The 12,398-nt window shown below is 48.7% G+C and overlaps 1 long non-coding RNA gene across 1 annotated transcript; it reads left to right on the forward strand.

Annotated features, from left to right (window-relative positions):
- The first annotated feature begins 551 nt into the window (after positions 1 to 551).
- On the forward strand, positions 552 to 12,151 carry LOC125092430 (uncharacterized). Its single transcript, XR_007124922.1, has 2 exons — positions 552 to 2,441; positions 11,797 to 12,151. It is a non-coding gene; the product is annotated as an uncharacterized LOC125092430 (long non-coding RNA).
- The last annotated feature ends 247 nt before the right edge of the window (positions 12,152 to 12,398 follow it).

Genomic DNA, 12,398 nt, shown 5'->3' on the forward strand with positions numbered 1-12,398 from the left:
AAATTTCCCAAGACCTCCTGTCCACAGAGCATGCGCAGCTTTTTGGTGGGTTAATGCATGATGACCAGCCAAGTGGATCCTAGATGTTGACTCTTTGACATTCAAATATGACAAGTCATACGTAGGTGACTCAGAAGGTGAATCCTGATGGCAATGAGACATCTTCAACAAATCTCCCGCGTCCCCTCTAGTTAGGGTCTGCTGGTGACAAATCATTGTCCTTCCGATTCACGTCTACCTCCCATGTCCTGTCCTCACCTGTGTCTGGTTACAAGAGGAGAAGCATCAGGCACCAAATACTTTCTAGTGGCCAGCACATCAGTGCAACTATTTCAATAGATTTGGACAGACTTAATTGGGACAAAACGTGGTCAGAACACTTGAGTAACCACCTGAAAGTCCTACATGACCAACGTTATTAAGGATGCAGGAAGCTTCTACAGAGAGAAGGAGTAACTCCTTACAAGAAAGCCAAAAACAACCAAAGTCCACCTCACTTGGTGTCTTAGCTCAGGCTGCCATGACAACATACCATAGACTGGGGGGCTTAACAGCACAAATTTATTTTCGTGCAGTTCTGGAGGCTGGAAGTGTGAGATCAGATGCCAGCAAGGTTGGATTTCAGGGAGGATGCTCTTCCTGTCTTGTACGTGACCGCCATCTTGTGTATCTTCATATGACAGACTGAGCTCTTCTCTTCTTATAAGGAGAGTAAACCCATTGTGGACCCACACCCTCATCTGACCCTAATGCCTTCCCAAAGGTGCCACTTCCTAAAGCTATCCCACTGGGGGAGCAGGGCTTGAACCTGTGAACTCTGGGGTGGGGTGGAGAACATGATTCTCTCCATGCATCTAGCCTCTCCCATTGTCATAAGGAGCATTGTCCTTCTCCTCACCCCCCACATTTGGTACATTTTCAGGCTGTGTCCGTTCTCTCCAAGGCATATGCTTCTAGTCTGCCCCATAGTCTCCATCATGGTGGCCACCAGCCCAGACGCAGCTGCCCCCACCAACCCGGACCACAATCACAGTCTACTTGATGGGCTCACTCGCCCTTTCTCATCATTCTCCAAGCACTGATGCAGACAGAGATGCCATGACTCCATCGGCACGGACCCCCTTGAATGCCGCCAGGCATTAACCCATCACACCATCCAAGACCTGATGATCTCATGCCTCGGCCTCCCCATGTCTCCCGACCTGCCACCCACCCTCCCCGTGTCAGGCATATCACACTTCCCACAGGTCTTGGACCCACTCAGTCCTTCCTGCCTCCAATAGATACATCAGAAGCAGTGATTATAGAAATGACAGGAGATGAACGCTGTCGACCAAGGACATCCTCAGAGAAAAGTGATGACATGGGAGATCTCACTGAAAACAAAAAATGGAACCAATTCTAGACATATTCTGGTGAATTTCTCAAACCAGATGAAATAAAGAAAGCTCTCCAAGAGTCTACAGGGGACTAAACAGAACACAAGAGTCAAACTGGTCTGGCTTCATTTCATCTCAGACATTAGAAATGACACAGTGGGATTGGATTATTTGACATTGATAGGGGGGCAAAAAAAAAAATCATTATTAAGGATTCCACAGGGAGACTTTCGGGGAATGAGCCATTTCTCCCCCAAATACCATTAAAATAATTTCAAATACAGTTTGTGCAATCCATGTCATGTCACGCAATGATTGTGCAGTGTGTCACAAAGCCCTGTTGGGTACAGGGATCCACGTTAAGGAATCCTACAGTGAAATATTCATCCCCTAAATCAAACAGTTTTTGTCACAGCTGATGATTGCTTCTGAAGCACTTGGAACACGGAAAGAGGGTTTCAATCTTAATCCGCACTTCAAAAAAAAAAAAAAAAAACTAAAAAACCGTAGGCAAAACATATGATGATTTGCAGATGTCTTGCGAAAACCAGGGTGCAGAGAACGCATCGATGCCCTCACATCTATGAAGCCCTGGGACAGGGAAAAAAGAAATAATAACCCTTAATAGGATTTTCTGGCTATGAGCAAATATATTTGCATTTTCCTCTCTGGGGGACAAAACTAGAATTGGCTGATTTTCATGGGTTCAATACTTCTCTCTGTAGCCTAGTGTCACTCAAAGAGCGGGGAGGTCTTCCCACATTAAAATTTAAGATTGAAAACCTTTTTACGAATTTACATATTTTCTGAAATCCCCTCAAATATCATATGCTACCAAAAAAAAAAAAATACATTTGCTTGGGGAGGATAAGGTGGGGTATCTTAAGAACTGGGCATCCGTGACTGTGCTGATATGGTTATCCTTTATCATTTTGGAAATTCAGGATGCTCGTCTTACTTTACCGAGGACCCTGCCTAACACGTAGGACATGGCATTGGCGTGAACCAGTCCTGCAGAGACCAACACCCGTGCCATCCAGGTCAACGAGAGCCGGAGATCTGGTGAGTATGCATGCTTCTTTGGGAGTGAGTGGTGTGTGCTTTGTGTAAGCTGCTTGGTGCAAAATCGGATCCCAGATGTTGACCTTGGGGCGTCCCTACCATGCTAACTCTATTAACCACCGCCTGGGGTGGACCTTGCATGAAGGAATCCTATAATGGCATCTTTATCCCCTACATCAAACAATTTTTGTCAGAGATTAAAGACGGAGATTGAAGTCAGCCCTTTCTCCCAGCGTGCTCTCCTTGGGGCACCGGCAGTCAGACCCAGGAGAGAGGGTGCCATGCTCCTGGGCCACCTGGAGCCCAATCGGTTCAGAGCCATAGCTGGGCTGAGAACAGCTCAGGCAGCCCCCTGAGCTACCCCCCTCAAAAGTATTGAGACAGCTCAGGCGGGTCTACTGGATGTGCACCATCAACGAATGGTAGATAAGATGTCTAGAACAACGCTCATTTTCCACAAGAGGATCCAGGGAGGAAGACGCTCTTCTGGACACTTGAGAAAAAATAAGAATATGGAGACACAGCGTTCGAGTCAACCCCCTCCTTGCCACATTCACACAGCCCATGAGGAAGAGCCCAGGTACCCATTCACAGAGTATCATGGGCAGGGAGAAGAAATGAGCTGCATGCTGGGGCTTTGCCCAGAAACATTCTGGCTTCTGCTCAGAAACGCCCAGGGATGAGGTCACAGGAGCCTGTGTGGCGGCCGCAGCTGTCACCGGTGTGTGATTCTCGGATTTTCCTCCAAGAAGTCGGGGCCCAGGGTTTGGTAGCCTCAGCTGCAGAAACCAAGCTTTGGCAAGGGCTGGCTGTGCTGGCAACACACAGGGTCTCCCCACCCACATCCTGCAAGGCTCCCCTGAGCCCAGGCTCACACAGTGGCCGGGCACATGGCAGGCTCACGTTGGAGTCTCCAAATCTTCCAGGCATTTCCAGGCGTAGGAGCTACAAGGAATTAAAGGGCACTTCTGCCCCATAGAGGAGACACGCTCCTTGTTCTCAACGGTCTCTCCAAGCTTGATGTTTGAACGTGAGGTCCATGCATGTCTGGGGAGAATTAGTGCAAGAAAGAACCTCAAAGAAAAGTGCACCTTCACGATTATGCGTAATGTGTGTTGTAGGACAAGTGTGCAGAGTTTTCGTTCACCGTCAAAGAGACCTTTGAATCCAGGCTTGTCAAGAGCCTTCAAGGAAATGGTTAAAAAGATGGGGTTTTCCTGCCCCATGTGGTGCCTCTGGCTCTCTCCAGAGGCAAAGGGACAAAGAGAAAGCTCATTTGGCGCACACTCTTGTCCAGATGGGAACTCAGTGCACCTCTGAGTTTCTTTTCCTCAAACCTGGTCGGGTCCCGTGAGCGCACCCACAGCAGCCGCGGTAAGGGAGCCCGGGAGAGGTCTGCCTCTGGGACGAGTGTCAGCAGCGGCCGGGACGGGGCTGTTCCCCACGTCTGAGCTCCTCTCGGGAACTGATTACAGAGTACTTTGCATCCGGAAGACGAGGGAAGTGAGCAGGCAGCCCAGTCAATTACCTCCCAGCAGCCGCATCCCGCGCCCGGCGTTTGGCAGTAACTCGGCCTGGTGTGCCTTGTCACCTCTCCTCAGGCTCCACGATGCCTTGCTCTGTGTTTTCCGGGAGGCCCGGTCCTCGGGGAGTTTGCTCCTTCCCGTGGCAGATTGCTGGTGACTTAAATCTCATCTCCGGTTTCCCGCCAGGATGACAGGTGGTCTGACCTGGGAGGTACGTGGGGGACCTGCGTGTTCAGACTGAGACACCTACGTGGGTCTAAGACACATGCCCGTGCATACATATATAAGTGTCCTCAGCCCACAGGCATACACACCCACCACCCACTTACACGCTGATCCCTACACAGACACACACACACCCCAACGTATTTTACAAACTAAATCCCAACCATTTGCCACAATGTATTTTGCAATATCGATGATATCCGGAAGTTTGTCATCCTTTATTCAGACACAGCGACAACGGGAACTTCCTTTTTATTATTATTATTATTACGATTATGAGGATTGCAAGTGATTTGTTACTTATTTATAACTGAAAGAATCAGACACGGTTGCAAGTCCCCCAAACAGCTACGTTCTTGTCTCCCGAAGCATTTACAATGTATCCTCCACTGTTTCTCTTCCTTTACCCTGAACGCCTGCTCACAGCCATCTGGATGCTTTCCTCTGTTTCTATGTATTTTTTTTTTTCTTTTCCTATAAGGTTCGTGAATCGTGGGTGCATTTACTCTGTGCTTGTGTAGGAGCTGGGATACCTATCACCCTCCCCGTGGTGCTGAGGTCAGCCCGAAGCAGGTTCAGATCTAGCGTTCATCAGGATTCTCCAGAGAAACAGAACCGATATAGGGAGAACATATATGGAGAGTTTTGGTTTGGTTTGGTTTGGTTTGGTTTGAAGGAATTGGTGCAGGAAAAAGCTGGTGTTTGAGGTGAGTGGCACAGGCCCTATGCTGGCAGAATTCCTTCTTGCTCAGGGGAGCTCACTGCTGAGGCGCTTAACGCCTTCGACTGATTAGACGAGGCCCATCTGCATCGAACCTAGGTAATCCGGTTCTTTCAGAGTCCGCTGCTTGAAATGTTGATCTCATGCTAAAAAATGCATACAGATGAAACACCTTTCAAGGGAAACATCCAGAATAATATTTGACCACATCTCGGCAACTTGACCACATTGACACATAACATAGACCATCACAGATCTGCTCGCCGTTCAGGAAGATAGCTGCGACCAAATGACCAGAGGCCTGGCCAGGACCAGGAAGTGATAGGCTCCATAACGTCTCAAAGAGTAATTTTCCATAGCAGCAGGCGCTAAACCCCATTCATCAAATATTGACATGTCACGCAAAATATGTGTCGGTAAAACTCCCACATGTCCCTACCTCATGGATGTGGCATATTATAGCAGCACGAAAGTACGAGCATCACTATCTGTTCTCTGTCCCCCTGTATGCATCGACAGCCTTGCACAGAAAGTCTGAAAAGTACGATGATGCCTTTCTGCATTTTGTGATGAAGAATTATTATTTTTTTTTCCCTCCGTGCACGTCCTGGCTTCTCAGACGTTTGTGGACACCCATTTCCCAGGAATCTTGCAAAAGTGCTGATCCTGAGCTAGGAGGGGAAGGGCAGAGCTGAGATCTCGGTGTTGGTAGCAAGCCGCCAGGTGAGGTCGATGCGGCTCTGGGCATTGGTGCATAGACCTTTACCCTCCGAAATCCAGGACAACACAGAATCAGGCATGAGTCGGTTTCTTGACTTCTAGTGTCTCTGGGCTCTCCTGAGCTGAGTTCCTGTAAGTCCTGGAGTATCAAGGCGTTGCCCACAACCTGGAGGTCAGGTGTGTTGGAGGAGGCGGCCACCCAGGGAGTCTTCCGGGTGTCAGTTCTGTGCAGTCAGGCAGGAAGCATGGCTCATCAACCACATGAGATAACATTTGGGCCGCATGTATGCATTCTCAAGGCTTCAACCCAAACATCCACCCCTATAAAGATGCTCTCACGCTGCAGCATGACAGGACAATGAGCAAGCTGGCCAGCACACAGACACACCTTGAGTCAATAGCGTCCTGCCCACTTTTAAAGTCCAGGTACACAAATCCATTCATGATACCCAGCCACCTCCTCACCTGTTCTCACGAGGCATTGTGCTCCAGAGAAGACCAAGCAGAAGAGGTGTCCTTGCACCATTGTGGCCACGGTCAGGGGTGACGTTTGCCCAGACACCAGGGTGCGCTGACGGGAAAAGGATACCTGTGCCCCAGCCGGGAGCAGACGGTGTGGATGGTGGCATGGCTATGGGTCAGCCTGACTGGACGCAGCTCACGTGGCTGTGTGGGGAGGGGCAGAGGGCTGGAGTATGAGTTTGGAGACCACAGGGATGGGGCAGATCTTGCGTTTTATGTGGACTTTGGGTTTCATTCTCACTGAAATGAGAGGCTAGTGGAGGTTTTTCCTCTGATGGAGCTTATCCTCATGGGGGCTCCCCTCAGACCCCCAGGAATTCCTTGCCATTTCTGGGAACAGTGACCTGCCTTCCAATGCAAGCCCTGCCCCTCTGTTGGAGGGCTATGCTCAATGCTAGATCCCATGATGCCCATTCGAGTAGTGCGCTGGAAGTCTGAGAAAGTCACATTACTCCCCCCACCCTCAGTGCTGATGGGCATAGTGTATAAATATGGTGTCCCTCACTTTTCAGCCAGGACAGTCCCCAGGTGGGTGTCTATGCTATCTGCCAGAGCATCACCATGGGATAAGCTCCAATCACCTCTGTGTGGTTGGCTTGAGAAGTCCCCTTTCATGAGCTACTTTCCTTTCTTGTATCAATTCCCTACCCCCTACCAGAGCCCCCACCCCTCCCCCCGCCACATTCAATCCTCAACCCCAGGTCACTTCTTGGAGAAGCCCCATCGGGACCCCTGACCTAGAGACAAAAGTCATCATCTGATTTCTGTGCTGAGGTTATGATGCAGGAACGGATTCTGAGAGACGTAGGGGCAGGTAGAGGCTAGTGTCCAGGGACAGAGAGCAGGTTGGACCACGCTGGACACAGGTGGCGTGATGAGAAGCACGCACATCAGGGACTCATAGAGAAACTACGTGAATCAGCCAAGAGAACTGATGGGCTTGTCCAGGCTGCTCTTTTCCTCAATAAGCCTAGTCCTCTGACCTTTGTGTCTTCGTTGTCCCTTCTTGATTGCTGGACCACGGCTCCCTCCTTCACCTTGCCGTGTCCAGCTCTTTCTCACACCTCTCCCTTTGATCTGGCTCGTTAACATTCTTGCGGAAGGTAATTCACGTCAAGGCTTTGGTGGAGAGTGTTGGAGGTGCTGGACACTGAGCCAGGTACCAGGGAGACAGCAATTACTGCGTCTCATCCAAGGTGCGACCGACAGAGGAACACATAATCAGGACACGGTACAGAGTCACACCACGTCTGTCTGATGCGAGGACACGTTAGGAAAAGAACTCTTGTTTGTGTTTCCTGAGTGGTGTTTGTAAATGCATCTTTCTTAAAAAATTCACCCAGTGTGTATTCCCTTATTTCTCTTCTGATGCATAAATACATAAACAAACACAAATGTGGTACATAATTGCCTTTTAATTCATTGGAGCTGGTGGTTTTGTCATATGAGCCTTCAAGAAAACTGGTTTTCTACAGAGGTGGGTCGGGAATAAAACAAGTGTGACTTGTATGATGCATTCTAATGTTCAAGGAATGGTGGACTTTAGTTCATTTGTCTCTTATGACAGTCCGGGGAGGCAGGTCATATCACCATCACCACCATTGTCATCTTCACCATCATCCGTCACCACTGTCACCATCATGACCATCATCGTCACCACAATCACCATCCCCACCATCATCACTACCATCACCATTACCATCATCCCCACCATCCCCACCATCACCATCATTCCCACCATTGCCACCATCACCATCATCCCCACCATCACCACAAACCCCATCAACCCCACCATCATCACCACCACTATTACCATCACACTAATATGATCATCATCATCACCATTTGTCATCACCATCCATCATCACCATCACCATCCTCACCATCATCACTACTATCACCATCACCATCATCCCCACCATCACCACTATCACCATCATCCCCACCATCACCACTATCACCATCATTCCCACCATCATCCCCATTACCATCATCATCACCATCACCACAAACACCATCATCCCCACCATCATCACCACCACTATTACTGTCACCACTAATATGATCATCATCACCACCATCATACATCGTCACCATCACCTTCATTACCATCACCACCACAATCATCATCCCCACTATCATCACCATCACCATCATGACCACCATCATCACCACGATCACCATCCCCACCATCACTACAGTCGCCATCACCATCATCCCCACCACCGTCACCATCATCCCCACCATCACTACTGTCACCATCACCATCATCCCCCACCATCATCATCATCATTACCATCACACTGTCATCATGATCAAGACCATCACCATCACTACCATTACCATTACCACAATTACAACCACCATCATCACCATCATGATCATCACCATCACCACCATTACCATTACCACCACCATAATCACCATCATCCCCAACATCATCACAATCAGCGTCATCCCCACTATCCCCACCATCATCAGCACCACTATTAACATCACCACTGATATGATCATCATCACCACCATTGTCATCACCATCATCATCGCCATGTTACAAGAGAGAAAATTAAGCTTCACAGAAGTCCAGCCTTGCCCAGTGTCACAGAATTAATAATGAATGGCACCATCTTTCATGCCCAGTACCTCCCAATACAAAGCTTTTTCCCTCTCTGCCTACTGGCACTACAACGTGCTGGAAACCTTCCTTCAAAGACATACACAGCTGGCCCTTTCTTTCCTACCCTACTTCCCTTCCTCCCACTTGGTCCCAGGAATGTCGGGACCATCATCCCAGACCATGAGAACAGGGGCCATTACTACAGTTGGAGAAGCAAGAAAGTGCAAAAAGCCTAGTTTCAGAGGAGTCTGACACACAGCCAGCACACCAACTCTGGACTGCATACCACAGGGTCACCTTTACTTGAGAGAGAATCAAACTTATGTCTTTCTTAAGCACTATTGTTTTAGGGTTTCTGTGTCTGCCCATCCTAATCGTGATGTGGCATTCAAGCTCCACATACTCTACAAACTACCCCCACAAGCCCCCGTCCCTGCACACACGTTAACCCCTCCATCCTGCAGCTCAATTATTTCCATAATCTGATTTGCTTCTACTCCTCATTGGAGAAGATAAAAGCAGTGACCTTCAAGGACAGACCTGAAGGAAAACAGTGGGGATAAGCATTTGTTTGGAAAGAGCTGGCACATCATGAGGGGTATCTGAGAAAGCTATTAAAATGCATTTCAAAATCCAACATTGCTCTAAAATGCACATTTTCCATCTCTGGTTTGGGTCAGTCTGGTGAAGGAAAGAGATCTTTGGCTTATGGTATCCTTTACCTGTCATCGCATGCCATCCTGTGACTGTCACTGCTACATGGGTTACAAACACTTTCAGATCATAATCCTGCAAAGCTCCCTGGGAAAGGGGATGTCAGCCCACCATCAGAACCCACCTGGCAGTGGAATGGTCCACTTAGAGCCCAACTAGGCATTATCGCATCTCAGCCTTGCCCTTTTGCCACTGCGTGGTCCTTGCATGTGGCATGGCTGATGCTCAGAAGGGAGTCAATGGCTTAGGGTGTTTTCCTGACACAACGAAATTTCAGTGGTCACAGGCAGTGAGGTTTGGAACTTGATGACAGCTCGTGTCTGCGGGAGGGGGATCTTGATTGCCAGTAAACTGTTCAGCAAGCTGTGTGGGGACCAAAATAAATCCTGGGAGCTCTGAGAAAAGGGCAGGGCTGACCCCGGATACAAGAGACCCTCCTCCATGGGATGTTTCTTCTGCAGAGATATCTGGGAAATACATGGGGTGAGCTCTGCTGTGAATGTGCCAATGGACCAGGACATGCATCTTGGAAAAGTACAAAGATCTGGCCGTGAGCTGGTTTCCAACCGTGCTGTGAGCAGAATGGGTCAGCATTTACCAAGGACAGACATCTGGATTTTTCAAGCCAGACATTTAAATTAGTCTTGCAAAGAGCAAGCGTTGACTTCAGTACCAACAAAACGGGACTGGGGGAAAGGATTTCAGAAGATGCTGCTGAAAATTCCAGAAGGCGTAGTGCAATTGCTTTTACAAACAGACTTATGAGAGTGTGAGAGATGTCCGTGCGTGTGTGTGCCTGTGTATATGTGTATTGTGTGTTTCTGAATGTGCATGGGTGTATGCATGCATGTGTGTTTGTATGCACATGTATATATTTGTGTATACATGTGTATATGTGTATGTGTGTCTCTATACGTGTGCATGTGTGTATGCGTGTCTGCACGTGTGCATGTTTTATGTGCACATGAATGCATGTGTGTGCACACGTGTGCACATATGTGTACATTGTGCTGTGTGTATGTCTGTGCGTGTGCACATCTGTTCATGTATGTGTGTCTTGTGCACATGTGTGTACATGTATGTTTGTGCATCTGTGTGCCCATGTGTGTGTTTGTGCATGTATGTGCATGTGTGTGTCTTTACATGTGTGTGCACGCATCTGTGTGCATGGGTACGTGCATCATATGCATGTGTTTTGTGCATGATGTGCATATCTGTGTATGTGTGTATCTACACGTGTTCATGGGTGTGCTTGTGCATGCATGTGTTTGCATGTTAATGCATGCATGTGCATATACATGCATATGTATATTTGTGTATGTGTGTGCATGTGTGTATATGTGTGTGTGTATATATATATGTATGTATATCTGTGTATAAGGTAGAGAAAAAGAATAATCACAGGGCTTGGTGGTGGGCACTCTGTAGAACCTAATACACACTCTGATTGTAAGAAAATTTATACAACTCGCGAGATACCACTCTCAGTGTAATCACACTATTAACTCAGCTCTCCGCTCTGTCATCAATCAGCGGTTCCCGTTCCTCTCTGAGCACCTCCAGTTCGGCAACAGCCCATGGAACACGGAGACATGCATATCAGTTGGCATGGGCCGCGGTAATAAGACACCGCAGGCTGGGAGCTTCAACAGGGGGAATTTATCTCTCACTGTCCCGGAGGCTAGAAATGCATGATTAGACAGTCGGTGACTATGGTTTCATGCCGGGCTTGCGGACGGCCACTTCCATGCTGGGTGGTAAATGCGTGTCCTTCGAAGCCACTAGGTTTCTGGTGCGTGGTGAGAGCTGCCATTGGAAATTCATAGACAGCCCGAGGGTGTTGAGGATGGCGGGCGCCGGGGTAGTGGCTGGCACTTGAATGGAAATGAGCACGCGTGGAGGTTTGATGAACAGGAGAGATTAGAGGCAGTAGAAGCTGTGGGGGAGATATCTAGCTTTTCACGTTCCGATGTGGTTGACTCTTGGGCGTGAACCTGCGTAGGACTCTCAGGTCCATGAAGGCAGGACTGAAGTCTATCAGCTCAGCTGTTCCTGGGCTCCCCCTGCCCCACCTGGCATGGTCAGGTGCTCCATGAAACCCGTGCCTCTCTCATGTTCACATCCCATCACCAGCAGCACATGGACTGTGGCGCATTATGGCCATATTTCCTGGGACATCATAAGCTTCCTGTTTATCAGTTATGATTAATTTGATTGGATCCGAGCCCCCTTTCTTCCCATAAAGCAGATGTTTAAGTCTAACTGAGGTGTGCATTGTCATGGAGATGTGGTTTCCTCTCCCTTCTGCAGATGACACACTCCGGTAGAAGAGTTCTCTCCCTTCACCCTGAGTGCACGCTTCCTGAACTGCCTCTTCTGGTCACCTCTGGCTCTCCTTCATCTACCCGGGCAGGCTCTCGATAAATAATTACTGAAGAGAGAGCGAAGGCTTGCCAACGTAGTGCTGTGTGAATCTTGAGGCAGCCAAGATTGAATTCATAATGAGCCTGGGCAATGGGGTTTGGTTTGGTTTGGTTTTAATTCCAGCCCAACATCTATATCCTTCTGGAGATTCTACAACAGGAATGCAATTTCCACATCCAACCTTCAGATCTCTGTGGTCACGGAAGAGGCAGCTCAGCTGGGAGCCTTTCCAGCTCAAGAGGAAAAACCATTGACCTTGGAGTGCGTCAGCTGCTCTGACCTTGGAGGTGGTCAGCGGTGCTTCTGAGCCCAAGGGCCACCCACCACCACATGCCCTTGCACAAGTCATGCATCTCCTAGGAAACACAGAAATTATTTTTCTCTTGAAGATGTGAGTGCCATCAGCTGCATTATGTCCCCGCAAAATTCATGTGTTGAAGCGCCATTCCCCAGGACCACACAATGGGTATTCTGTGTGGCTGTATTTG

Source organism: Lutra lutra, chromosome X (assembly GCF_902655055.1).
Source record: "Lutra lutra chromosome X, mLutLut1.2, whole genome shotgun sequence".
In the NCBI taxonomy this organism is placed as follows: Eukaryota; Metazoa; Chordata; class Mammalia; order Carnivora; family Mustelidae; genus Lutra; species Lutra lutra.